The 26,387-nt window shown below is 58.8% G+C and overlaps 1 protein-coding gene across 1 annotated transcript in view; it reads left to right on the top strand.

Moving 5' to 3' along the window:
* CYGB (cytoglobin) overlaps positions 1-26,387 on the top strand; it is a 42,427-nt gene that overhangs the window by 1,436 nt on the left and 14,604 nt on the right. The window lies entirely within an intron of this gene.

The following is a 26,387-nucleotide window of genomic DNA, read 5'->3' as shown; positions in this document are numbered from 1 at the left end:
GAGACCGACCTTGTGGTTTGGACAAGAGCCAAGGAGCAGCTGAGGCTGTGCAAAGGCAGGGGGTCAGCTGGTGGTGATGAAGAAGAGTTATCAGCCTTCATCCCCATGACCCCCAGGGACCACCACTAGGAGACACTGTGCAAGCACAGACAGAAGGAGTTCATAGAAGTGACTTCTTGGAACTAATTTTTATATGAATTGGGGATAGGTTATGCATATGTATAGGTATATTGGGATACTTCCTGCACATTTCACTCTTTACTGCATATAACCAAGGCGAGTTGCCGCGTTGGGGTGTACATGCCTTTGGGAGCTATCCCGCATGCGCCCGGCTCCAAAATAAGCCACATACCTACTTCATAACTCATTTGCTTTGAGATGTAGAGTTCTTCCATGAATCGCTCAGAGCCGGGCCCCAGGCTCCTTGCATGGAGATTTTTGCATTTCCATGCTTCTCGCTGTTTGCTTTTCTTGGTTCTTCGTGTGTGCCGCTGCCCAGGGAGGCGCACGTGATTGTAGTTAGCACGCTAAATGCTTCAAAAGGCTGAACAAGCATTAGCTCATGCAGGAAGGGGCACACTTCAAAAAGGCTAATTAGCTGGAGGTTGGGGATTAGTCAGAGATTAGTTGGTAAATGTATGTGCTGTGCTTTGAATACACGGTGCTTGCAGTGTGTACTATGATTAGTTTCTGCTGTTAAAAGCCGCCGCGAAATCTACAGGATCCTGTTTAGTTCACGAGCGGTAATGGAGTGTAAGCAGAACCAGGAGGGGAGCTGCGGATCAGCAGTATCCACTTTCTTGCCCCAAAGCTTTATGCACCCTTGTGGAGAAAAGGTCCATTATTGGAAATGGAGATGAGACTAATCTGAGTCTGAAAGCAGAAAAATGAGCATGGATGAAAGCCTGATGTACAACAGGTGTTGATCCTGAAGTGGGGGGATCCAGTTTCTGGGGGTGTTTGGCTAAAGACGTGTTCTGTGAACACAAAGGTGCCTGGTTCCCTGCACCACAGTAAGCTTCCCACGCTGGCATTACGCTGGGTGACTAACTGATCTGTCTGATCTGGCTGCTGAGCTGCTGAGTCTGTGAAGACAACACCCAACCTTGTCCCGAGGAGCCGCATTGCCCAGGAGCTCAGCCTCTGCTCCTGGATCCCCTCCGATGGCCGGGGATGGCTGCGAGGCCCCTCTCCGGGCAAGGCGGTTGAGTTCCCAGGGAAAGGCAGCGCTGCGTCGTGTTTATTTCTAGTGCCTGGATCTTCCTGGCCTTGCTCCTATTTTAGTACCTGTTTTTTTATTTTTTTATTTTTTTTTCCCAGAGCACAGATTTAACCTGACTGACAAGTTCTTTGCTTTTTCAAAACACGACACGTTGCTTCCTGAAAGCCTCTCTTACAAAGTCAATAGGCTGTGAGAAGCACTTCTGTACAGAGGGGCAAGAAGTTTGCAAACAAACACCGATGTATTGTTAGAAATGAACTGCTTCCAGTGTAGGTAGCTGGCTGCAAGGTCTTCCCCAGCCCTCTGTGCCCTCCGCTAGCTGTGAAAATCCTCGTGGGCTGCCCTGGTGGGGAGCACAGGGCCATGAAGGGAGCAGCTGACAGCAAGTCCCATGCCCTGCCCTTGTGGGAGCTGGATTCCCGGCCCTTGTGTCCTGCAAGAGCCTGCTGCAGGGTGTTTGACCTGGTGGGAAGGGAGAGCAAGAGGGCAGGTGATGATAGAGAATGGATGTAAATAACACTGCCTGTGTTGCAATGGCTTTTGCCGTCTATGAAGATGTGGCTGGCAACCTGCCTGTTTTTAGCCTTCCAGAGAAGCAGATACGTAAAACTCAAACTAGATTTAGCCTTTTAAATCCCCAAGGGACATCAAGGTTTAAAATAAAGCAGCTAAAATCCTGCCTCGTGCAGCCTTTGGATCCTGGAAGGACAGAACCGTCTTAATCCATCTTGATTTTGGGGTGGAAGCTGCTCACACCACAGAGTGCTTATTCTTATAAAGGTGCCGAGTAATGAACTGACTCAACTAAAAGCTCAGGTGAATGGCGCTAGCTAAGCGTGCAGTAGCTTGGCTGGATTTATTCGTGATTGCACCGCATAAATTGCATAAATTCTCTTTCCAACCTGCTCTGGAAGCAGAACAAAGACCCTGGATGGGGAGAGGAGGTGGGCATTGCCTCCCCCGTGCCCCTTTTTCTTAAATCTCTCCAATTTTGCCTGTGTGGCTCGGTCAGGTTTTCTCAGCTCTTCCCTTTAGAGGGCGTTCCTGCTGCACACATCGTGGGGCGAGCTTCGTGGTGGAGCTGCAGCAAGGCGAAGCCTCCCAAAGCTCAGCAGGACCTGGGGGTGGCTCGGAGCCTGCCCAGGGATGCGAGCAGCCTGCTCGGGGTGGTTCTGGCTCAATGCGCTCTGCTTCCTCAGGCGGTTGCCAAGCTTCTCCCAAAGGCAATTTGGACATAATTTTGATGGATTTCCTGTGGCTGCTCTCCATTAGTTACGGTGTTTTCTTCCTCCAGCCTCTTTGAAAGGAGTTCTATTTTTATTTTTTTTTTGAGCAAGTAAAGAAAGCGATTAAAAGGGCACGGGGATCTGCTATGTGGGATCATTCAGGGGCTGCTCCCAGCTTCTTCCCACCAGGTCATCTGGAGTAGATTACTTCCTACAGTAGATCCTGCACTAGATTAAGACCTTACCCTTCTGTTCTCTGGAGGTTTCAGCATTCTCCAGTCTTGCAAAGCCACAGCATCACTCTCCGCAAATAAGTTTGAGTGCTGCTGTAGAGTATTTGGTTATCCCCAGATCAGAGCACAGGAAAAGGGGCAGAATATGTGACCGAGAAGGGGAAGGAAGAAAGAAAACTGAACAGAAATTGATGACAGAACCCCTCCAACTTCGGCTGGGCTTTGATCCCACGCTTGAACTGAGGTCTCCTCCCTGTTTCCCACCCTTTTCCCCTCTTGGCTGCCTGCGTGTCTGCCTGGGGAGCAGCTCTCCATGCTGAACTGATAGCAGCTCGCTTCTCCCCGTCCCACCCTGCAGCCAGGGCTCCACAACGCCTGGAGGAACAAAGCGTCAGCCTCAGAGCCACCCTGCTGGGGTTGGCGTCTTCGACATATGGCCGGGGGAAGCGAGCGGGGTGTTTGAGCGCATTAAGGAGCGAGTCCCCCACGGCTAACTGCAGCTGGCAGGCAGCAGCCCCCTGCATGGCTGGAGCTGCGAAGCACGAGGAGAAGATGAGGTGTGGGGGTAACGGGATCGATGCTGGTCCCTGCTGTGTCCACAAAGAACGGTCCCCTGGGGTTCGGCTGGGGAATGCTCACTGGTATTTCAGGTGCTGGGCTTGTAAGGGAAAAGGATCGGCGGTGTTAAGCTTTCCATGAGCTCCCAGATCAAATCCTGCTGCTTCAGATCAGTCCCAAGCGATGCGAGGAAGGCTCGGGAGCAGACAGGAGCAACATCTTCCCACACAGGACAGGGCACGCTGCAAACAAAGCATCCTTCCCTTCCCCCAGCAGCAAAGCCCTTAAGCCTCCGTTGAATGTTAAATGAAACTCAAACCCACTCCACAGCCCGTCCTGTATGCTTAAAGAGAATTTTAGCGGCCTCGGAAATGCTCTGCTGTAATCGGGGCCTAAAAAAGGCTGAGCTTTGTGCTTCCTTCCACTGCTCCTCCCGTTTCTTGTCCCTTTCTTCAACGGGGTTTTGGGCACGTTGCAGCAAACCTGGTCCCAAGGCGCTATCTGCAACAGCAATGGGGAATGGAGCTTAAGATCGTATTGGGGGAAGGAGACAAGGCTGTTTAATTCCAGATCTGATGTCCCACACAGACAGTGGTCAAAGCCTACCCGGGCTGTGCTCACAGCTTTGTTCCTGGGCTCAGAACAGAGCACGCAGCACATTGTTCTGAGCCCAGGGACCATCCTGGGGCCGGACGGATGTCTTGTTGAAACAGCAGCAGGAGGAACCCAGCTCCTTCATCAATGAATGCGTTTGTTTAATGCATATATCCTCAGAGCATGCCCAGGTGGGTACAGCTACACAAAGGCACTCGAGGACGGTAGGAAAAACTTCAACTCTGAAGCGAGTGAAACCAGGAGCAAGGCTTCCACCGCTGGAGACCTTTAAGGCCAAGCCAGATAAGCAGCTGCCAGGAGCTGACCTTGCTTTGAGCAAAGAGCTGGATCCTCTCTATTTTCTGTGTCAGCCTGCAAGATTAGAGGCACGGGAAGCACAACGGGAGTGAACTGGTGTAAAAACATCTAGGCAATACTAATGAGGAAACTCTCAGGTCCTCTTCCATCACAAGCAGTGTTTCTTTTTGCCTGGATTGCTCAGCCGTGCAGCCGTTGATTCAGTCAATGCAAAGTGTGCTGTCATATGAGCAATATTTCACCTATCGTGCTTAGATAGAGGAAATATGCCAGGCACGCACGGAGCGAGCAGGCAGATTCGTGCATGTGATTAGCACAAGCTGCCCCGAGGTCGAGCGGTGGTGTTGGAGGACACCACGAATCACCAACACCTCTCCATTTTCAGCCTCCAGAAGGAAGACTTGTGTATGTTGTACCCCTGGCTCACCTCTTGCTTCCCGTTGTGCACGCTGGATGAAGGAGATAATTGTTTAGGGGTACTTCTAGGAATAACATCTCTGCTAGTTTCATTGCTTACTGGGGAAGAACGTGTTTAAATGAGGAAAGGTCACGTTGTTTTAGGTCCTTTGAGGTCATTTTTCTTGCCCTTCTGCAGGGGAAGCAGGCTGAGTGCCTAAAGCTGGCCGTGTCCAAGGTGGCAAACTGAGGAATCGCTGGATTGCAGAGGGCAGCTGGTCCCAGAGCTGTGCAACTCCTCCTGCTGTAAGAGCCTCTGGTGAGGGCAGTGCCCAGGTCACATCTCCTGGAGTGAGCCCCGATCAGACCGAGGGCTGCCCAGCACCGTGTGCTCTTTCCAGGTGTTGGTTTTGAGCATCCACCAGTGGATTTTCTCCTGAATGGAGACTTCAACAACTCTTCATGAACACATCCAGTGCCCCTGTGGACCCGTAACGCCCAATCCCTCCTGTGTGTGGGGGGACCAGCCTCCTTCTGTTTGTCCTCTACCTGGCTCTTGTTACTTCTGTTTGAATGTCCCCAGGTTCTTGTCTGGGAAGAGATCCTGAGCAGTCCCCCCTTCCCACCCTGCCTGTGCCAGCAGAACTTACGGATCTACAAATCCTCCCCTCCTTTCAGGCCCCCGAGCCTGCTCTCTTCAGGACAGATCAAAGCAGGAGGCTAGCATTGTTTCAAACCACGGCCTTCCTACAGAATGTGCTCTATCCACTTACAGCTGGCTTTTATGGGCTCTGAAGCCTCCCGTGGATTAGCCCACGGTCGCCTGTGTAAACATTTTCTCTATCCCACATCCTGCTTCCCCAGCACGTCTCATGCTCGCGGCTCCGTGCCTTTGCTCAGTCCAAACATCCTGCAGAAACCTCTAGCTCTTCTCGACAGCCTTCCCCTCCACCCCAGCTCCTGCCAGGTTGCGAGCAAAGCTCCACCAGCGCAACGCAGCCCCCAAATTCTTGGAGACCTGCCCGACGAAGAGATTCACGTGCCCTTCCTCCTGCAGCGGCGACCACCACGTGCGCCACGGCTTTGCCGGTGACCCCGCACTCTTGCCATTGCGTGAAGGTCGCTGTGCCTTCAGCCGTCTCCTCCTGCACGTCCCCAGCGCTCTCCTTTCTCCTTTTCTCCCCCCGGCTGTCATCTCCAGCAGCCTCGCTGCTGAAGGCGGTGGGCGGGCGAGCGCACGCCGCGGGAGATGGCTGATCTTCCCGAGCTCCTGTGCTCAGGGATGGCAGAGCTCAGGCACCGTGAAATCCTCCTCCACCTTCTTCTGGTGCGTTAGGGGCAGAAAGCATCATTGTGCGTACCCTGCGCCTTGGGGAGCGCTGCTCAGGGGTTGTGTGTGTGTGTGGGGAGCTGGATGTGCACCGTTTTTTGCAGAAAATGGGGGCTGCGCTTGCTGGCACTCTGACACGGACACACAGAGCTGGGTGCTCTCAGGGTGTCCCCTTCCCCTGCTGGGACACGACCCAGGTTCGCAGGGGGGAAGGCAAACAAGGCAGGGCCGGCTCTCCAACTGCAGCACCTGATTTCGCAGAAGCCGTGCGTGCAGCGCTGCTGACTTAGTGCAGCTGGCAAAAAAAGTGAACGCAGCACGCAGGCACACACACACACACACACACATACCCCGCTCCCAAATCATTATTTAAACAGTATAAAGTTCTCTGTAAATGTTTAAAACAACATCAGGATTGGGAGGGGAAGGAGGAAAGACAAACAAGTTTGCTGTTTGAGCTTTGCAGAAACAACCCTTAATTTTTGGCAGGGCTTTCTTCACCCAGAGGATCCAGCTGCCAACACGCGTTGGGAGGCTCCAAATTCATTATTACTTCCCCAACCTCTTCCTCCAAGAGGCTGCAGTTTGGCACTGGCGCTGCTTTTGATGTTGAGGCTTGGCCAGCACCTCGTGCTGTAGGATCCCGGTTCACAGCCAGGGCATCTCCTCTCGGGGTCAGGGCCTGCGTGCTCCCTGCGAGGTTTTTCCTTTCCCAGACCTAAAATTCATGGTGGTCAGACCTCAGCAGGAGCCGGGGCTGCAGCAGGAGCTGCATCCTGGCTTGGCTCCAGGCTGAGTGGGACTCGGGGATCCGAAGCCCTGGGTATCGAGGGCTTGCTGGGGACCAGTGGGTGCCCTCCAGCCTCTGGGTGGATCTGATGCTCCAGATCCTGTGCCCCGCAGCATCTGTCCTGCTCTTCAGGGCATTGCCCCCAAGGGATCCCAGGGAAAGGGGCTTCTCAGCACGGGGGAGCTTTGGGGCTGGGAAAAGGCTGCGTGTGGGGACACAGGAGAACAAGCCCCGCTGGCGGGTCCTCCTGCCTCCCCGGAGCCTGCTCCCGGCACACCAGCTCTGTGCAGAACCTACACCGAGATAAAAGAGAGCGGCACAGCGTGAAGCCTTCCTCCCCGTCAGCAGATGGTGTTTGCGGACTTCTCGCGCGTCGCTGCGACAGAACGGCCCGGCCCAGCCAAGAGGCAGAAGGAGAAGCTGCAGCCTGCTCTGGGGAGCTCTGCGCACCCGACCTGAGATCCTGGATGGGTGACAAACGAACCCTTGCTTTGTCGAGGATCGCGTTTTTGTTTTATTTTGCCCGCGTTCAGCTTGCTGAAGAGCTGCCACCACCTGCCTGCGGCCCCAGCCGCTGCAGCGCTCGCGGCAGCCCCCTGGGAGCTGGTGGCCGGGGCTGTGATGCGCTGTGAACTCCACGTTACCTCCACGGCACAACCTGAGCACGTCCCAGCTGGAGTCCACATGCTGTCACTGCCTCAGGCTTCCCAGCTCAGCGCTAGGGATGTCCTAGGAGTGAACCCTACGCGCTCCGTGCCTGAAAAGCCTCGCGGCAGGAGGAAAGGCGCGATGCCCCTGCTTGGGCGAAGCGCTGCGGTGGTGTGAGACTGGGGCTGGCAGCTCCCTGAGCAGGTCTGGTTTCACCACGTCGTGTTAAAATGATGCCCGGGGAAGGTGGAGCTGATCGTGCATCAGCCCTGGTGCCATCAGATCGGGCTGAGACCGCTGGGTGCTGCCTGCGGTGGGTGCACACACGATTCAGACCTCAATCCCAAGCAGGGCGAACACGGAGCAGCTCCGTGCTGCCGGCAGGCTGCCTCCTGCAGCCTCGGCGGAGGAAGGGCTGCCTGCCCCCCTCCCTGGTCCCTGAAGCAGAGCCCGAGCTCTGCCTGCTGCATCAGCTCCCCGCGCTGCTCTGCTCCTTCCCCCGGCACTCGGAGGCTCCGTCTGCTCCAGCCTTTCCCCTCCCTGAGAGCCTCCGAGCCACAGCAATCCGGGAAGCGACCCCTGGGCATGGCAGAGGCTGGTGCAGGCTTCACCCTCCATACCTGGGGGGACATTAACCCCTTGGGGAAGGGGGTTATGTGTATTTGTAAGCTCTGCTGCCCCAGGAACATGGCCAGCTCCACCCGCTCAGCCTGCGCAATTCCCTCCTCGCCAGACCCCAGCAGGACCCGTTTTCTCACAGCCCTCACCGAGCCCTGACAAACCTCAAAAGCCCTTTCACAACAAGCTGTGCGTGTACTCGGCGTGTCCCCTATTGCCACCACCTCCCCGCCTGCTGACAATAGGCACAGCAGGCCCGGGCAGGTAGCAGGGTGCTGGATGTGGATGCAGGACCCGAGGTGGGGGTCAGCCAAAGTGCGCTCTTCACTGCGGCGCTGCCTTCAGCGAGGGAAGGGATCTTTCTTTAGCTCCTCTTTCACTCCAGGCTTTCGGAGCGGTGCCGTATGGCTGCTGTCAGGGAGTTCATTACTCTCTGTCTGCGCCCCCTCCCTGCAGGGGATGGCTTTCGCTGCAGCTGAGCCCTGGCGGTTTTTCTCCCCGGGGTTTCAAGAAGTTTCGTTCCACCCATGAGAAGTGCCAGGCGTCGGGGGAAGATTTGTTTCTTGGCAGCTGTTCCCGTTTTGCTCTCGAAAACAGATGCTGCGCTAGGAATGCACCGTGACTAAAATTCCTCGGGGCTGCTCAGGTCAAATAAGCAGCAGCAGGGGAAGCAGGGGGGGCAGGAGAGCAGCGCGGCCGAGCCCTTGCCCTTCTCTCCGGCTTCCCCTGGCCAAAAAGCCGGGGATGAGCGGTCGGAGGGAGCCAGGAGTTAGAGCTGGCTCGTGTTTGGCTGTGCCTGTGCCTGCTGCGGGGAGCGAGGGAGCTGCAGAGCCCCGGCAGCGTTGTTTTTTTGTGCCTGTGATGGTGCCCGACCCCTGGGGGCGCGGAGCATGCCCCCTCCGTCTGTTTTGCGGAGGGCTCGGGGAAGCTTTCCGGATGGGAGGCTTAAACATGGGCTGTGACAGGCGGTGACAGGCGGGGAAAAACACAGGCAGCCAAAGGTTTCGGGGCTGTCAGGGAGCGTGACAGGCAGGTTCACAGCCCCGGCAGGCCTTTGGCTGCTTGTTTGCTTCTGCCAGGGGAAGCGATCCTGCGCCCTGCCAGCCGCGGGCTGCGCTCCTGCAGGGCAGGGCAGGGCGAGGGGCGTGAAGCTGACAGCCTGGCCACGGGAGGAGACGGCTGCAGGACCGCAGGATGCTGAGGATGCTCTCAGGACATCTCCTACTGATGCCCAAGGGACCGGTGAGGCGTGCAGGGACCCCCGAGCCTTCATTCCTGCCGGGCTGAGGAGCACACCGTGCCCGGCCAGCCCCAGCGCGCTGCCCTGAGAGCCCCTCGGTGCCACTGCAGAACGGGTGACCCCATGGAAACAGGCCTCGCCTTGTTCCCAGGCTAAAAGAAGGGGCTGTGTGACTTAAAAACCTGCAGCTGCTCTCCCTCTCACCTCCCCCCGGCGCCTGCAGTAGCTGTCAGCACAGTGACTTCCTTGATGCCGGGCGATGTTTTTCCGCGCACGCACCCGGCTCCTCAATTAAGTTTCTCGGCCGCTTCCTCCAGCAATTCAGGCTCGGCCGGTGGAAGGGGATTTGTTATTCTGGGCACTGGCGGAGAGGCACCGACTGTGATAATACCAAATTGGTTGCTCTTTCCAAGCACCGAGGCTCCTCACTCCCTGCTCCTCCTCCTCGGCACGGCCCCGAGGGCTCGGCACCACGGCGGTGGGGTGGGTGCTGCGGGGTGCAGCCCCTCTGCTGTGGGGCAGGGTCTCCCTAGGGGTTTCAGGCTGGCTGTACGAGGGTTTAGCTGCGGGAGGAGCTTCTCCCTTCTTGTTTTCCTCCTCCTGGTCGCTCCGTGCCCTGGTCCTCCACATGCAGGAGGGGGATGCTGCGCGGTGCGCTCCCACCCGTCCCGGTGACCCTGGGGCTGTGCGGAGCTGAGAAAGGGAAGGGGAAGGATCCAGGATGGGTGGAGGGGCTGAAAACTACGCGATACTCGGGGTGATCGTGGGAAGATTTATGGTGGATAAGGAGAACATCATCTCCCGCCAGCCCGGCTATGCCCTGGCTCTCTGCTGGTGGGAACGGGGATGTTTTGTGGGCGGTTAGCAGCGCGTGAAGCATGAGACTGCAGCACTGCCGGGGTCGGGAGGGCCGCAGGGGTTTGTCGGGAGCCCTGCCAGCGGGGTGAAGCTCCTTATTCCCCGCACTCACTCCTGCCTGCGTCCTCCCGGGCCAAGGAAAACTTGGCCAGGCAGAGCAGGGCTGCAGTCGTGCCTTTGGCAGCGTGGCGTGGTCGCGGCTCGAGTCCAGCCTGGGTGGAACGAGGTCCTTTGGGCTCGTGCTGCTGGGCAGCCTGGTGATGCCTGCTCGTGGGCTTCCCTCTGGGCTTCTGGCCCCGCAGCACCATCCTGCTTCGAGATCTCAGCACAGGCAACAAGGAGAACCCAGCGGGAGAGGACGACCTGTGCTTTTGGAGGGTTTCCTTAGGATCTGAGCCACCTCCAGGCCTGTTCTCTCTAGCACGATGACCTGGTGCCAAAGGCATTGCATCCCCGTGACAAATCCCATCGCTGCTCTGCTTGGGAAGAAATGGGTGAAGCAGGACGGAGAGCCCAGGTTGCTCGCTACCAGCTGTCTTTCCAAGCGGTTGCACAACACAGCTCCGGGGTTAGCGAGCGAGAAACATCTGGGAATAATCGAAGCTATTTAGGCTCTGGGAAAGCATGGCTGGAGAAAGTTTGGAGGCAGCAACTTGAAAGCTCAGCATTGTTAAAAACAGCCTGGAAGCCCTGGAAATTAAAACTAGGGTAGCGTCTATGAGGGGCGAGGAAGTATCGAGAGGAGGATCCGATGCCCTCCGAGGAGCACAGAGGAGCCAGAATGAATTGTAGCGCTCGAGCCTCTGCTGAGCCACAGGGCATTAAAAACGTCTTTGGAACAGGCAGTCTGCCTTTCCTGTGGTTTGCACTGGCAAAGGAGCAGAGAGAACGACCAGGGATCTGTCTTAACAGCAGCTTGGGGAGTGGAAATAGGGTTTAATGATGGATCAGAGCAAAGCCTCCGACAGCTCTGCGCTGCCCACAGCGAGTGGTACCTGCCAGGCTGGCTCCGGGAGGACGCGGGGCGTGCGGGAGGCTTCGGGGCTAAACCACGGTCGTGGCAAGGAGCCCACGGCCAGAGCAGGGAGGGGGGAGAGAGCTGCAAACCCCAGGCTTTGCTTTCCGGGAATCATCCCATCCTCGTGCCGGAGGATGCCCCAGGGACGGCGGCCGGGAGCGGTGTCCGTGGGGGTGTCCGTCCGGCACCGCTGACCCCAATCCCCCCCCGTGGGGACCTGGGGGCTGCTTCCCGGCAGAGGCTCGGGGACAAGCTCCCAGCAGTGGAAATCCCCTCTTCCACCATCGCTGGGGAATCGAGGCTGTTGCAAGGAAATGCCATTTCTGCTGATTTATCGGAGCTTTCATCTGGGAGGGCCCGTCTCGCTGCCTGCCGCTCCCTCTTCCTCCCTACCCCAGCCCCCAGCATCCCCAAGAGACGGAGGCCGGGACGAGCAGCCAGCCCAGGAGCCCTGGAAACGGTTAAAGATTTGGGGAGTCCAGATCTGCCGCATCTTCTGTGACAATCTGCCCTCCCCAGCATCCTCGTAAATGAGAAACCGCATAAGCCTCACACTCTATTATTGCTATGGAGCATTAGAGGCTCTCATTTAGGATAAACATTCTCATCTCCAGCAGAGCATGAATAACATTAAATGAGATAGTTAAAATGTTTCAGGCCAATTATAGCCCTGGTGTAACTTCGGCAGAGTTGCACCGGGGATTAATTTGATCCGGAGAGCTCTGCCTCCTGTTCCGAGCTGGGATTCCAGCGCGGGTAATTACATCCTGCCTCCCTGCACTTCCTCTGGAGTTTTAATTGGGTTGAATGGACCAAATCCGCAGCAAGTGTAAATCAGTGTAATTGAGCTCTCTCTGGAGAGGAACCCTGCTGGTTTACACCCTCGAATCTGGGCCAGCCTTCTCCCTTTCCCCTTCCCCAGGCTCCAGCTGCCCGGGGCTGATTGCTGCCCTGACCCAGCGCCAGCCTCCCGCCGAGGACTCCAATTCTGCTCTTTTCACCAAATCACCGCTTTTCCACGCTGCTGCTGGCAGCCCGGAGAGCCCTGCCACCGCGTCAGAGCAGGTGAGGTCCGCGGGTTTCCACCCTCTGCTGGAAACCCAGCACAGGTCCTGGATCCCAGGCCGCTGCACGGAGCCAGGCAGCTGGACGGCGTCCCTCTGCCGCTTCCCGGCCCTCTTAGTAAATCAGTGTTAATGAGGGACATTTGACCCTCTCTTTCCCTGAACAGCCCTAAGCAGCATTTTTGTTCCATGAGATAAAGAAGCTTGAAGCAATTTCCTCCCCCCCTGTCCCCCCTGTTTCTATTGTAGCTTTGCTTTTCTTTTTTCCCCTTTTATTTTTTTTTTTTTAATTTTTTTTTAATTTCCCAAGAAAATGACAAGTTTTTGGATGCAGGAAACCTTCGGGACGCCTTGGAGCGGAGGACAGAGAGCAGTGTTTGACGTGCAGGGGATGGAGCAGGCAGACCCGGCGAGGTGGGGCCCCGGCTCCCTGGGTCCATCAGTTCGACCACGTGCATGATTGAGGCAGGAGGGTCGGAGCTGGGGAAGCGCTTTCGCTGGCTGTAATTAGGAATTTAATTGCAAGGCGTTATCTCACAGGGTCGGAGCCTATGCAGAGCCATACGTCCCCCATAGCCAACCGCATACAGGGCTGACGGGAGAGGGAAGGGAGCTGGGAACGCTCTCCCTCGCAGCTTTCCAGGCCTTTCTGCTGCTGTGTGGTCCCTTTCCCTTCTCACGGATGAACGATGGAGGCAGGCAGGCAGATAAGCCCCGGGGAGCCCAGCCCAGCACGGCCCCGAAGCTCCGCTCGCCGCGAGCCTGCGTGGGACCCCCCGGTCCCACCCCACCTCCAGCGGCCCCAGCTGTGCCCAGCCCGCTCGCGCTTTCATTTCCCATTCGGTTTTTCCCAAAGTGTATTTTCGGGAGGCGGAGATGTCACAACCCTTCCTTCCTCCCCTCCTCCTCGGAGGGGCCACGGTGGCAGGACCGCGTCCCCGCAGCCTCTTGGCCCCGCGGAGAGCTGCCTGTGGCCCCGCCAGGGCTGGCACTGCTGCTCCTTGGCACTGCTGCTCCTGCCTTCATCCTGAAGCTGTGGGGCGATGCAGAGGAGGAGAGTGAGCGAATTCCCACCCCCCGAGGACCTCCTGGGACCCTCCCGCCTCTCAGCACGGGCAGCGGACACCTCGCGGGCCAGCAGCCCCAGCGGGCTCACCCCGCTTAGCTCAGCCGCTGGCTGCAGCTCCCTGAGCATAAATAAAGAGCATTTCTCACGAAATCCGCCCTCTCGGAGCTCCCCAGGCGGAGAGCTGGCCCTGCTGCAGGGCTCAGGAGACCTTTATCCCCCAAATCTCCGACCTCCCCCCGTGTAGCCGATGTTTGCTCTCTGGGTTGGCAGCGCAGTGACCCCTCTCCCCGCAGCACCGTGCAATTTTCAGGCTGTGTCCCTTCCATTTGGCCCCTCGTTGTCCTTTCTATTTTATTTTATTTTTTCTTTTTTTCTCATTTTGTGTGTGCACGGCCAGATGGGAGGAAAGGTCGGAGTCGCTGATGGTAAAGCCCAGGCTGAGATCTGGATTTTCCCTGACTCTGGGATAACTCTGCCTGGCCTAACCCTGCAAACGGGCTCCAGCGGGCTCTGATTCAAGGTTTTGGGGCTGTCGTGTCACCGGTGCACGTACGTTTCTTTTGGGGTTTGTCTCCATCCTGCTCCTGAACGCGGCTCCTGCTTGTTGCTCGCCGCCTGCCGCCCAGAGCTGAACAGGCTCAGCCCCGACGCCTCCTGCAGCTCAGCCCCTGACCTTTCTTTTCCCTTAAATCAATAGACAAAAGCCGTGCTGCAGCAATACCAGCACGTCAGGGGAGCCCAGGTGATTTATCTCATCCGAGGAGCTGATGCTGCTTTTGAGGCTCCAGTGCAGACAAGCTTTTGTTTCTCCAGCCCCCATCTCTCCTGCGCTGCCTTGGGTTCATGTGCCTTTTATTCATCATCCCCTGACCCCCCCCCGCTCCTGGCATTACCGACTCTCCGTCTTGCTTTTAATCTGCTATCAAATGAAGGCAGCTGCGGGTAAAACACCACTTTTATTCTCCCTGCACATCATAATTCCTTTATGGAAAAAAAAATTAATAATAATGATAATTAAAAATGTTGGAAGTGAGTTGAGTTTTTTTTAATTAAAAAGCTTCAGGGGAAAAAAAAATCTATTAGGAAACCTCTGGAGGCGTTTGTGAACTTGTCATTGTGGAGAACCAAGCCCCTGGGGACTCTTGGAGGGCTGGCTTTGCCTCGGGGCTGGTTTCTCACCACCACACATCAGGAGCTTCCCTCTCCCCCTCGCCGCATCCTGCCTGTGGCCACCAAGGGTGGTCAGCTCTCCCGACCGGCCCGTTCTGGGTGGAAAAGCCGCGTATTTGGCACCGAGCGTTCGCTCTGGCTGCGGTGAGGCCGGTGCAGCTGTGCCCGCGGCAGGGATTCTGCTGCGTAACCGCTTCGCCCGCCAAAAGCGCAGGGACCCGTCTCCTCCTGCCTCGTGTCCATCAGCAAAAGCTGTGGGAATTGCTTTTTCAGCTAGGTCGGAGCTGATGTTTGCAAGTCCACCGGTCCCGAAGGCGGATCGATAGGCGCCGATAGGCTCTTCCCATCAGAACATTTATTTTTCCAGCAGGACACCGGGTTCTCAAACGAACGGAGGCTTGCACAGAGATCGCCTGCCTCAGTTTGGCAGCAGACAGGAATATTTGTCTTTATTCCGAAACCAAATTTTTGTGGCTAAATAGAGCCGAAAATATATCTTCCCCTCACCCCCTACTCCCCCCCCCACCTCTCCGAGACGCGAGACAGCTCTGACTGCCGAAAGCAACTCTTCCCTGCCGCAAATGGACCAAAGAAACCCAGCACGAGACTGGTGCTTAGCAGAAGCAGATGCGCCTCTAATGCTGTCATCTACAGCAAGCTGCGCCTGCAAACTGATCTTTTATTAACGAATTTGTGGAGCTGGGAGAGCTGCGGGGGCCGCGCCAGCCCCGCCGCTGGGAGGGGGCCGTGCCAGCGCCCCGTGCCCGCGGGCTGCGGCGCGGCACCCGGGGGGCATCGGCAGGGGGCTGCTGGCTGCCCCCCCATGTGCTCCCTGCAAAACGGGGGAATTTGTTTCTTCTGCCAGCATTTAGCCCCGGTTCCCCTTCAGCTGCAGGAGGGGAGCCGGGGCGCCGGGGCTTTGTCGGTGTTGTGGCTGCCGGTGCAGAGCGCAGCGGGGTTTTGTTTTTTTTTTTTTTTTTGGGGGTGTCGGCGTGTGCCAAGGTGGGAGGCTGCAGGAGGAGGAGGAGGAAGGGTTGGTGGCTGGCTGGGAGCTGCTGTGGGCAGGGTTATCAGGGAACTGGTCCGAGGGAAGGCAGGGCAGGGCGATCCCACGAGCCGCCCGTGGGTGTTTGGCCAGTGCTTTGCAGGCTGGGGGGGGGTTAGGAAATATGTCCCAACCCAGCCCAGGCCAAGGAATCCTCAGCCTCAACACCAAAGGTGTCCTCGCAGGGCTGAGATCACCGGGATCTGCAGACGGAGAGCCTGGAGCTTCATGCCCTGGGGTCGTGGTGCAGGACACGAGGCTGCAGCAGCCCCCACATGCCCCGTGCCCACCCCAGCTGGAGCCCCGCGGGCTCTGTCCCCAGGAGATGTCCCCACGTCGGGGCAGCAGGCAGGAGGCTGGGGAGGAGAGGCTGGATGTGCCCTCACCTGGGACCCGGGCTGCTAGTGGGAGTGCCAGAGAAATCTGCTTTTCCCTTCCGATCCGGCCAATTCGGGCTCCGAGCGCTTCTCTCCTTTCCTCCCCCCAGGACGAGCCGCTTTTCCAGAGCCCTCACAGCCTCACCGACAGGCAACGAGACGTAGAAATCCTGGGGGAAACACAGAGAAACCACCGTTAAAACACAGGTAGAGCCCATGAGCAACGTGGCAGGGCAGAAAGGCAAAACCCATTTATTTATTTTTTTTCCCCAAGATAGCACTTCCTTCCCCCGATTTCCCCAAAGCTGCTTGGCTCCCACCTAACAGCTACATCCCACCTGGTTTTACTCCGGAGCGGTGCTACGTGGTGCCAGGGTCGGAGCCAGCCTCCCTCCTGGGCTCTTCCTCTCCCTCGGGGTGCCTGGGGATGGAGGAGAAGGGGTGAGCCGGGGCTGGGGGGCTGCTGCAGCCCCCCGGCAGCCTGCAGGCAGCACCTTGTTCTGTGCTCGTCTGCCTTTCTAAATGCTAACTCGCTGCAAGAAAGGGAGGCTTTGCACCCAAGGAGCTGAGCCCTCAGTAGCAGGAAAATCCCACATTTTCCCCATTTTTCCCCCGTCCCTGCAAAGCAACGGGCAGAGGACAAGGGTGAGCATCCCTTGTAGGGTGGCCAAGCACCTCGACTGAAGTCCCACGAGGTATTGCTGCAAATACGATGAGTTTAGCCAACAAATACTATTATTATTTTTATTATTCCAGGAAAAGAAAGAAATCACACAAGCCCTCCATCACCCCCTCTTCCCAACCAGTGATCCCTTTACCGGGGCTCATCCCGAACCGGGTCAGTGCGTGAAGCCCAGCAGCGGTTCCATCCCGGTGCCATTCACAGGCAGCTGCCACGGCCCCGGGGTGCTTTTGGGTGGCAGGAATTTGAATTTTGGGTGCCCACGGCACCTGCCTGGATCTGGGAGGCCAGAAGAGCCAGTGGTGCCCAAGCAAGTGGGAAGGGAGCAGGGGCTCTGCCAGCAGCACGTCCCCGTGCTGGTGCCAAGGCTCCGCACCTCGGCTGTGCCTTCAAACCTCCATCCCCTGCCCCACCAGGCTGAAATAAAGCAGCGGGGTCGGAAGCTGCCTGGGGAACAGCCACACGTGTGTGCACGGTGCTTGCTGCCCGTGGGAGCCCTAGGGGAGAGCGTTTTGATGCTGTGATTCTCGCCCTGCCCTGCTCCTGGTGCCCTTCCCTGCGCGAGCTGCACCCGAAGGCGATCGGCGTGATGGTTCAGCAGCTGGTGGCGGAGGGGAATTGGTGCGTGGCTGCTCGGGGGCCAGGTGTGGGCATCTCCTCTCAGTGAACGTGGCTGAGCCGTGCCCAGGAATCGCCTGGAGCCAACAGAGGGACCCTGCAGAGCCCGGAGCAGGGGGTGAAACCCATCCCCGCCTGCGGGTACCCGGCACGTCGCTCTTTTCCAGCACGAGAATCTGGGGTCACTTCCAACATCTCGCTCAAAAACCAGGCGAAAAAGCCTGAGACTCCCTCTGAGTCACTGGCATGTTGTTACCAAGGACACTAAGGTTCCTGATTTTGAAGAAGAGATTAATTACATTCTGCAAATAGACATTTTATCTGCATTGAAGAGCGGCGAGGGCTGGTTCTTTTAGAGTAGCTCATTATGTATCAGCAGGTAGTATTGTGACAGATGTAGGAATCCAGTCGCATTGTCACTTGGGCTTAATCATCAGAAAGCTGTCTTCCCCGGGTCAGCTTCTAGTGAGGATTTGTAATATTTACATAGCACTTGGGGCTGGCTTCTCTATTGCCGGAGTCTGTATTCGCTCGTCAGTCTCTCATTATGCATGTGCCAGTATTAATTGCATTTAGAAATGAGATTCTAAAGGAGAAGTGAGAGCTATTTAGACCTCCATTCAGCTTGAAAGACAGCAGCTTTCTGTGTGACAGCTCTCGAGATGTTCTTGTGCTCAGCTCTCTCTCCAGCTGAAAAGCAGGTGTTGGAGAGAGTTGGTGTCGGAGCCACTGTATCAGCACTGCCTTTTGTGCATGCCCAGACATTTATATAACAGGCGGTATAATGACTCCGCAGAAGTGGCACAGAATTGACCCTTGTGGTACTGGATTAAAGCGCAGCAAGGCAGCGAGCAGAGCTGCTCTCTTGCTTTATAGATATCAGGGGGGAAGCTGGTGCTAAAGCCAGCTCTTGCCTTGTCTCCCGTGGAAGGAGGTGGGTTATTTCCCTGCTGGTGGGTTCGGGGGGTTATTTCTCAGCCCGGCTGTGCCTGCAGCACTTCGGAGCTGTACTTGTGGCCTTGCTAATGTATTTAAAGTCGCACAGAAATTCAGCTGACACTTGTCTGTGCATGCCTGCTGCGCGCTGATTGCTCCAGCCCGGAGATGCGGAGCCGTGCGCCGCTGCTGCTGGCTGCCAGCCGTGCCTGGCGCTGGAAATGAGGAGGTCACGTCCTGCTTCCCAGAGGGGATGGAGCTGGGAGGTGGAATCCAGATGATGCCAAGCTACCGGCTCTGTTTTCTTCAGCCCAAGGTGCAGAGGGTCTGTTCTTGCCTTGGGGCGTGGGGCGCGATGAAGGTGTCCTCGTGGGGGGAGAGGTTGGTGCAGGCACCAAACGTTCCCTGTCCCCGCACCCTCTCCCAGTAAAACAACCCTCCTGGGTCTGGGGGACTTGTTCCTGCCCTGCTGAGGGGGGCTGAGAAAGCAGCAGTGAGGGCAAAGCCACGTTTCCCTTCCCCAAAGTGCTCCCTTTGCTTTGCCTTGGCCCAGCCCTGCACCACGGAGCCCCCATTCTGCTCCCTCCTCAAGACCCTGCCTGCAGGACGTGTCCCCTCGCACTCCTGCCTCTTCCCTGCAGGCTCCTTTGGGTGCTCCCCTGCTGCCTTGGGTGCTCACCACCCTGCGTGCCGTGAGCCAGCACCGAGACCAAGCTGTGGGCCAGCAGCACCTCCCTCTCCCCAAACCCCACACCTCCAGGAGCTGCCCCTGCCCAGCGAACCCCAGCAGGGACCAGAGGGGAAGATCTTGGGGAAGGCAAGCAGAGCAGACATCCATAACCAGCCCGGGATGTTCTCACTGAATATCCCATAAACCGGCGAGTAAATCACTGCTCGATGAGCAAACCCAAGGGCTGAAGCCCAAGGATCCCCCCTGGACCTCCCCGCCCCTCTGTGTCCAGGTGAGCACTTCACTTCCAGCCATCGGGCTGCCAGGAGGAGACCCTTCAAACCTTTTTTTTTCAAGACGGTGAGAGCCAAATCTAGGGACCAGCCTGAGCCCCCAGCCCCATGGCTGAGCACCCTGGCCCTGCCAGCACGGGCCAAGGGCACCCCGCGCTGTCCCCTGGAAGCCCCAAGGCTTATAAATAGAAGACGGGACGTGAAGGAGGTCAACGAGCGGGGGATTTTACATAATCTCTTCTTGCCTGTGCTGTTCATTTGTGTCCTTTGCCCAGGACGCACGCCCTGCTTGGCGCACGGGGACGTCAGAGCCGGAGGGACGCTCCTGCGCCGCGACAGCCTGATCCCACACAACGTGTGTGCTCTCCTGCCTTCTTCCTCGCTCTGCGCTGGTTTTTGGAGAGATCTTTAATCCAGGGGTCATCCCGAGCAAGGCACATCTGGTGGAAATCCCAGCCTCACTGCTGGATGGGGACCCCGGTGGCTGCCTGGCCTGAGCCTGGCCCTTTCACCCACCAGCACCCAGCTGCATCAGAACTGGAGGACACCGGAGGACACTGCCTGCCCTCCCCAGTGCCCATCCGAAGCCTTGCTCCCTTCTGCCCGTAACATTTCTCCACAACCCCTGCTGGGCAGCGCTTCTTTCTCTTCCTCCTGTCACTTCTATTTTCCAGACGACGAGAGGCTGGAGATGAATTCTCTCCTGGCATAAACCTGTCAGCGGAGCTGCAGTGATTTATGCCAGCGCAGAGCGAGGTGGGTAGATGGATGACCAAAATAGAGCGAGCAGAAAACCTGTTACCTTCCCCTGCAGGAACAGGTTTGTTCTCTGCCACAGACCCGCTGCAGGACTCGCTGGGATGTGACTGCTGCGCTTTTAAGTTTGAATCGCCGGTGGTCTCCAGCGATGAGAGCAATTAATCTCCAAAAGAAGTGACCAAGCAGCACACGGCGTCTCACGCCTGTCTGAGAGCTGCAGTGGGGCTTGGAGGGAGCTTCTCCTGGCTGCCTACCTGTGAGTCCTTCCCTTGTGCTGCTCGGGGTCCTGTGCCGTGCCAGGGAGCCCTCATGCTGTGCCCAGCCTCAAGCTGCCAGCACCAGGCACGCTGCCCTGGGGCAGGGCTCAAACTGCAGCTGGAGGTGCCTCAAACACCCCCTGGTGCCCCCCTGACAGCCCCACGCCTGCAGGGAGAGCGTTTGCTCAGGCACCAAGAAGCCTTTAACTCAGCCGGGGGTGCAGGTAGCACAGGGAGGGCTGGCGGGCGCACAGGGCAGGAGATGCCTTCCCTGCCTCGAGTCCTGCTTCTCCTTGCCCCGACTTAATTGGCTCATTAAGTGCCAATTTGACCTCCCCACTTTCAGATGTCTCCAGTCTCCGCTGGTAAATAGATTTGCGCGTCTACAGCGGAAACCTCGAGCTGAGCCTGGCGGTGGAGAGGGCGGAGAGCCCTGGATGGGAGCAAAGCTCCCTGCCGAGAGCCGCGGGGAGCCGCAGGTAGCCGCAGCCGCCGGCTCCGTGCCCGTGTCGTGGTGGGGACACACAGAGCCCACCCCATGGTCCCAGGTCCCTTCCCATCTGCTCCCTGTGCCCCAGGGACAGGGCAGGACCTTCCCGTGGCGAGAGTGCAGCAGGTGAAGGCTGGGGGCTCGGTGCTGCTGGGGTGTCCCTGGTCACGTCCCCATGCCCGAGAGCACTGCGTGGCTTCCTCCCCAGGCAAATTGCCCCACAAAGGGACAGGACTGAGCCCGCATTTCTTCCTTGCTGGCCCACCAGGAGGAGAGGACAACGCATCCCACAACGCCCGGCACAGGGGCGCGTTGCCTGGTGCCCCCCCCCGGAGCACAGAATCCAGAAGGAAACCAAACCCCTCCAACCACCCCGGGGGCCACCCTCAGTTATCCTGCCCCAAATTGTGGGGGTCCCCGAGGGGCCGGGGAAGGGGGAGGACGTACGGTTCCACTTTGTTGAAGAAGCGGCGGCGCAGCATCACGACCAGCGTGCCGATGAGCAGGACGGTGGTGCACATGGCGCTGCCTCCATCACCGCGCAGCGCGGCCGCCCCTCGCCGCCCTCCCCGAGGGTCCCCGGGGGCTGGCGGCCCTGCCCGGCTCCCCGCGGCCACCCCGACTGGCCTGTCCCCAGCGGCCACCCCAAGGCTCTCCTCGGGGCTGGCTTTAGGAGGAATTAGAGCAGGATCAGGAGTAATTAACAGGCAGCAAATGAGGACGCTCGCCTCTGACCTTAGCACTTAATTGCTTGTGGCACGCCGTGCTCGCGCCCTGGCTGGGCACCCGCCCCAGCCCTCGGCCAGGTGGGCTCTGGGGGGGCTCCTGGTGCTCCCAGCCTCTTTCCACCCCCTCCATCCCATTTCTCCCCTCTCCTCCTTGCCCCCACCAGCCCACCCCGGCACCCCTCGTGGCCAGGGCTGGGGGCTCCCCTCTGCTCCCCCCTTTCCTGCCTGCCTCCCTCCCCTCCTTGCCCACTTTCTGCCCACTCCTCCCCTCTCTCCCTTTCCCTCTGGCTCCTGCCTCATCCCGCTCCCCCCTTCCCGGCTCGGGTAATCTGACAGGCTCAGACCTGCGTGTAATTCCCCATGGATACGTCTCAGCCAGCTGATCCTGAGACCTTGTCTGCATCCTCCCCTCGCCCCAGCTTTGCCTCCTCCTCCCCGCTCTCGGCGGCACGCACACCTCTCCCCCGGCACAGCACGGAGCTGGCCCCACGCTCCTTCCCCAGGTCCCTGTTCCCCTTTCCCAGCTGGAAAACCGATTCCCCACGCAAAAGGATTTTGAAATCGGGGTCAAACCCAAATAACCTCGCCTGGTCCTGGTTCATCAGCTGATGGGATCTGAAACAGAAGGCGATGGGGAGCTTTCTGGGAAGCCTGGCTCTGCTGGGGCCAGAGATGCTCTGCGAGCCCAGCCACCGCAGGAGCCTGGGACGGCGGTGATTAATCCCTGCTCGATGGCAACATCCTCTTGGACTGCTCCAAACCTCAAAAACAACAGCCATCAGCAGCACTTGAAACAGCAGTAAAGCCAAATCCCTCCGAGCCTGTCCAGTAAACAGTTCCAGGACCTGAACGCGGGGGTCGGATGAGGGTGGAGAGGATGGAGCCGGCCTCCCTGCTGGCTCCGGAGGGATGGGAAGCCTTCAGGAGCCTGTGCCAGGAACACCCCGAGCATCCCCTTCAGCCAGACCGAAAGGAGAGGGAATAATTCCTCCCCAGGTGACAGGGCAGGCTGCAGGGGTACGGGGCACTGGGAAGCCCAGCCCGATGCCCTGGGCAGCCACGCTAGAGCACTCGGGGCTCCCAGGAGCACGTTGGGGTATGCTGCGAGCTCCTCGAAGCCAAATAAACAGCGAGTGCTGGCTGAGCCAGAGCCCAGGAGACTGGAAGGACCTTCCCTTCCCTGGCAAGAGGCAGCGCAGCTTTCGTAATCCCCGGGAGGGCGTCGCTGCGTGAAAGCCCCTCGCCCCTGGCCGGGTGACACCGCGAGGTCCCCGCTCTCGTGCCCCAGCCACCATCAGAGGTCCTGAGAAAGCTCAGCCCGTGGCAGGGCCAAGGCAAAGTCTCCTCTGGGGACCCGTTTCCACCCTTCCCACCTCCACACCCAACCGGAGGGGGACACCACGGGCTGACCCGTGCCTGGCACCGGGCAGGGTGCGGGGACACGGGGTCGGGGCTGAGCCGGGGCCGTGCCGACCCCCAGCACCCCAAGGGGACAGGCGGAGGGGCTGGGGGGAGCCCAGCGGGGTGGATTCGCCCACCCAGCACCCAGGTGCTGGCTCCTGGGCTTATTTGCCATGCAGTGAACTCGCCGGCCGAGCCTGCCCTGCGCCGGAGCGTATCACTTCCAAACACACTTGATTGGCACGGCGAGATGCTCGGTTCAAAGGCAAAGTAATGTGAGCAGATTAGTTAATGCTTCTTGCCCTAGCCCTTGAGAGCAGGGCTGGAATGGCAAGGCAGACTTAATGGGTTTTGAAGGCTTTTCTTTTTAAGATATGAATCAATGAATCTGTACGGGGAGCATGGATAATGTGATCGGAATAAGAAACAGGGCTCGGCTTTGAACCTGAGCGAGGTCCCTGACAGTGTTTACTTCATGTCCTGGCACCAAATGCAAGATGACATGAATATATTAGCTTGCTGGCTTTCCTGAGCAACCCCTGCCACAGCCAGGCCAGGCTTCAGGAAGGAAAAGAGCAGCAAAGAGAATCTGTTTGGAAGTGCCGACTTGTTTTCCAATAGCCCTGTCAGCCTCGCTTACTGCCGACGTGCCAGGCTGTCACAGGGCTGCTGGTGCTCGGGCACGGGGTGGCCAAATCCTGCTGGGAGCCCACGGAGAGCTTGGTATCTGACTGCTGTGGGCTCCAAGCCCTTTGGCACCGGGGTGGTGAGGAATAAACCTTGCCCCGCGGCGCGCCGTGGCGCACACTCACCGCTTCCTACCCGAGCGCCTCTTGCTTCATCCCCGCAGCTTGCAGCACAGAGTTTCAGTTCCCGAAAAGCTCGGTGGGGAGGGTTGTGGGGGGGTTGCAGCAGCTCCTGGGATGGGACCAGGTTGGTCCCGGGGGGGAAACGCTCACCAGGGGCTGCCTCAGCAGCTTCTGGCCCCGCTCTCCAGCCGAGCCCCGTGCCGAGCCCCGCTGACCTCCCCACTTCCCTTTTTTTCCCCTCTTGGATTTCTCAATGTTTGTTTTTTCAGGTTGTGTGGCTTGGTAGGGATTTTTTGGGGGGGTGAAGGAGGGGGTGACACAAGATGGGACATCCCCATCTCACCCACCTTCCTCCCCTGTGCCCGCAGCTGCTGCCGGCCGTGTTTGCCCATCGTCATCCCGCGCTCCCTGTGCCGAAGCCTCAGCAGCATTTTCCACCCCAGCCTCGTCCCTGCCCCTCCGGGACACCCCCCGGGGCAGATATCCCCATCCTGTGGTGCCGGGAGGGCTGGGATGGGGGTCAGGGAGCAGCCAGGGGCTGGGGTCCCCTCGGGGATCGCTTCGGCTCCAGGTCTCTGCACGAGGCCGCAGCACTGGGACCTCGACCCAGTTGGGAAACCTAAGAACCTAAATCTGTTTTGGAAAGAGATCCCGCTCTGCCCCGGTCCGTACGCCTTCCCCACCAGCGCCGGCAGCCTCGCGGGAGGTCTGGTTTCAATCAGGGGAGGAATGTCTGCCCCGGGCTTCGCGCCGCACAAACAGCTTGGGTTTCACTTCCCCAGGACCGGAGCTGGCGAGGGGTCGAGGGGAACAGAGCGGGGGGACACCAGCTCTCCAGAACAGCTTTCCACAGCTGTGTGGGGACAGGGGGCTGGGGACGAGCCCCCGAGAGGGGTCTCGCCGCACTTCTGGTGCTCAGGAGGGAATAGCACCGCGGCACGGTAACGGAGGTGTGATTAAACCCGGGGGTCCAAGCCCCACGGGGGGTGGGTGCGGGCAGTGGGGCAGCCCCAGGTGGATCGGGGGGGCCGTGCTGGCCCTCTCCCCTTTCATCTGGGGCTGTGCTCCCCACGCATCCCCCTCCGGCACAGCTGAAAGCCAGAGCTGGAGCTGCGGCTGTGTGCGGGTCTCCTGGGATCCGAGAAGCCAGGGGAAGGAAACCTGCAATAAGCGCAGAGCATTTGCACAGGCTTTAAGCTAAATCCTCCCCTCCCGGCGAGGCCGGCTGCAGCAGGCACTGCAAAGCCCTTTCCTAAAGTCTCCTTATTCCTTTTTCAGGCCAGGACTTCACAGCTGGGTGAGGGCAGTGCCCTTCTGGCAACGGGGGCTTGGGGTCGGCGGTGCCGGGGGGGACACGTCCAGAGTCTGGGGGTGAGGGCGCAGCCCCCGGGGGAGCGAGCAGGCTGCTGGGGGGGGGGTGGAGGAGCAGCACCCAGCCTTGCGTGTGTGCACAACCCGCGGTAGCTCTCTGCCATGGGGATGGGAGCAAAAATGAGACGAGCGTGGCAGCACCTTGTGCCCTCCGCCCCGTCCTGGGCGCAGGAAAAATTGCCAGGAGCCAGGGCTCTGCTTCTAAATGCCTCGGGCTGTGCCACGGTGCTGCACTCTGCTGCATTTCTCTTCAAATCTTCTGGCCAGGTCGGTGTCCTGGGGGTCTCCAGCAGTGGTCCTCGGCCGGGCAGCACCATGCCAGCAGCAGGGCTGCGAGCTGGGCAGCCCCAGCAGCTCCCTCCCCGTGGGCTCCCACGGGGAAATCCAAGCACGTGGCCTCAAAACTCTGCCCGTGGGAAGGTCCGAGGGGTCCGAGGGCACGGACCTGCTCCCGGGGACACCTTGAGCCCCCTGCTTTACTCCAGGAACCCAACGCCACCGCTGTCCCCGTGCACAGGGGTGGTGGGCTCAGCCCAGAGGGCCCAGAGCTGGCCAGGTGTGGACGCGGGGCTCCCACCTCAGCCTCAGCAAGGAGTCAAGGGTGGAGAGCTGCCATCAGCCACCTCCCACGCGCCGTGGAGCTGAAGTCGCGTTTTTTTGCCTTCACCTCCCACTCTAGGATCGGGAGCCAAGTACATTTCTCATTGCACCCAGCGCGCGGGGAGGAGGAGGAGAGGCGATGTGGGAGGGCAGGGGAGCGGGAGAAGCCGTCGGCAGGCGGCCACGCACCACGCACGAGCACGGCACACGGGGGGCAGGGGGCTGGGAAATCCACCCCATCCCATCTCATTCCATCCCCATCCCCATTCCCATCCCCACCCCATCCCATCCCATTCCATCCCCATCCCATCCCATCTCATTCCATCCCCATCCCCACCCCATCCCATCCCATCCTATCCCATCCCCATCCCATCCCATCCCATCCCATCCCATCCCATCCCATCCCATCCCATCCCATCCCATCCCATCCCATCCCATCCCCATCCCCATCCCCATCCCCATCCCCATCCCCATCCCATCCCCATCCCCATCCCCATCCCATCCCCATCCCCATCCCCATCCCCATCCCATCCCATCCCATCCCATCCCCATCCCCATCCCCATCCCCATCCCCATCCCCATCCCATCCCCATCCCCATCCCCATCCCCATCCCATCCCATCCCATCCCCATCCATTTTAGGGGTGAAAGCAGAGGATGGGGTCACCCAGGCTGATGCCATATCAGCCTTCTCCATGGGGTCCAAGCCCCCTGTCCTTGTTCCCAAGCCCCAGGAGGTGGGCAGAGACCACAGACCCCCAGCCAATGCTAACCCCGAGCTCCCTGGGAGCATTATTTGGGGGAAAACATGGAAAGGGGATGCTGCCAGGTGACAGCATGGGGCTGTGCTCATCCCTAATACACGTCTGGGGTGGGAAGCAGAAGCTGAGGGTGATTGGGATCTTTTTGGGGTTTGTAGGCAGCCGGCTGGCGTGGAGCATCCCACTGCAGCACAGCCACCCTCTTGTGCCTGCAAGCACCTTCCTCCTTGGGAAGGAGC

The sequence above is a fragment of the Aythya fuligula genome, chromosome 18, assembly GCF_009819795.1.
Source record: "Aythya fuligula isolate bAytFul2 chromosome 18, bAytFul2.pri, whole genome shotgun sequence".
NCBI lineage: Eukaryota > Metazoa > Chordata > Aves > Anseriformes > Anatidae > Aythya > Aythya fuligula.
The sequence above is the reverse complement of the archived record's forward strand: the minus strand, read 5'-3'. Positions and strand labels throughout refer to the sequence as shown.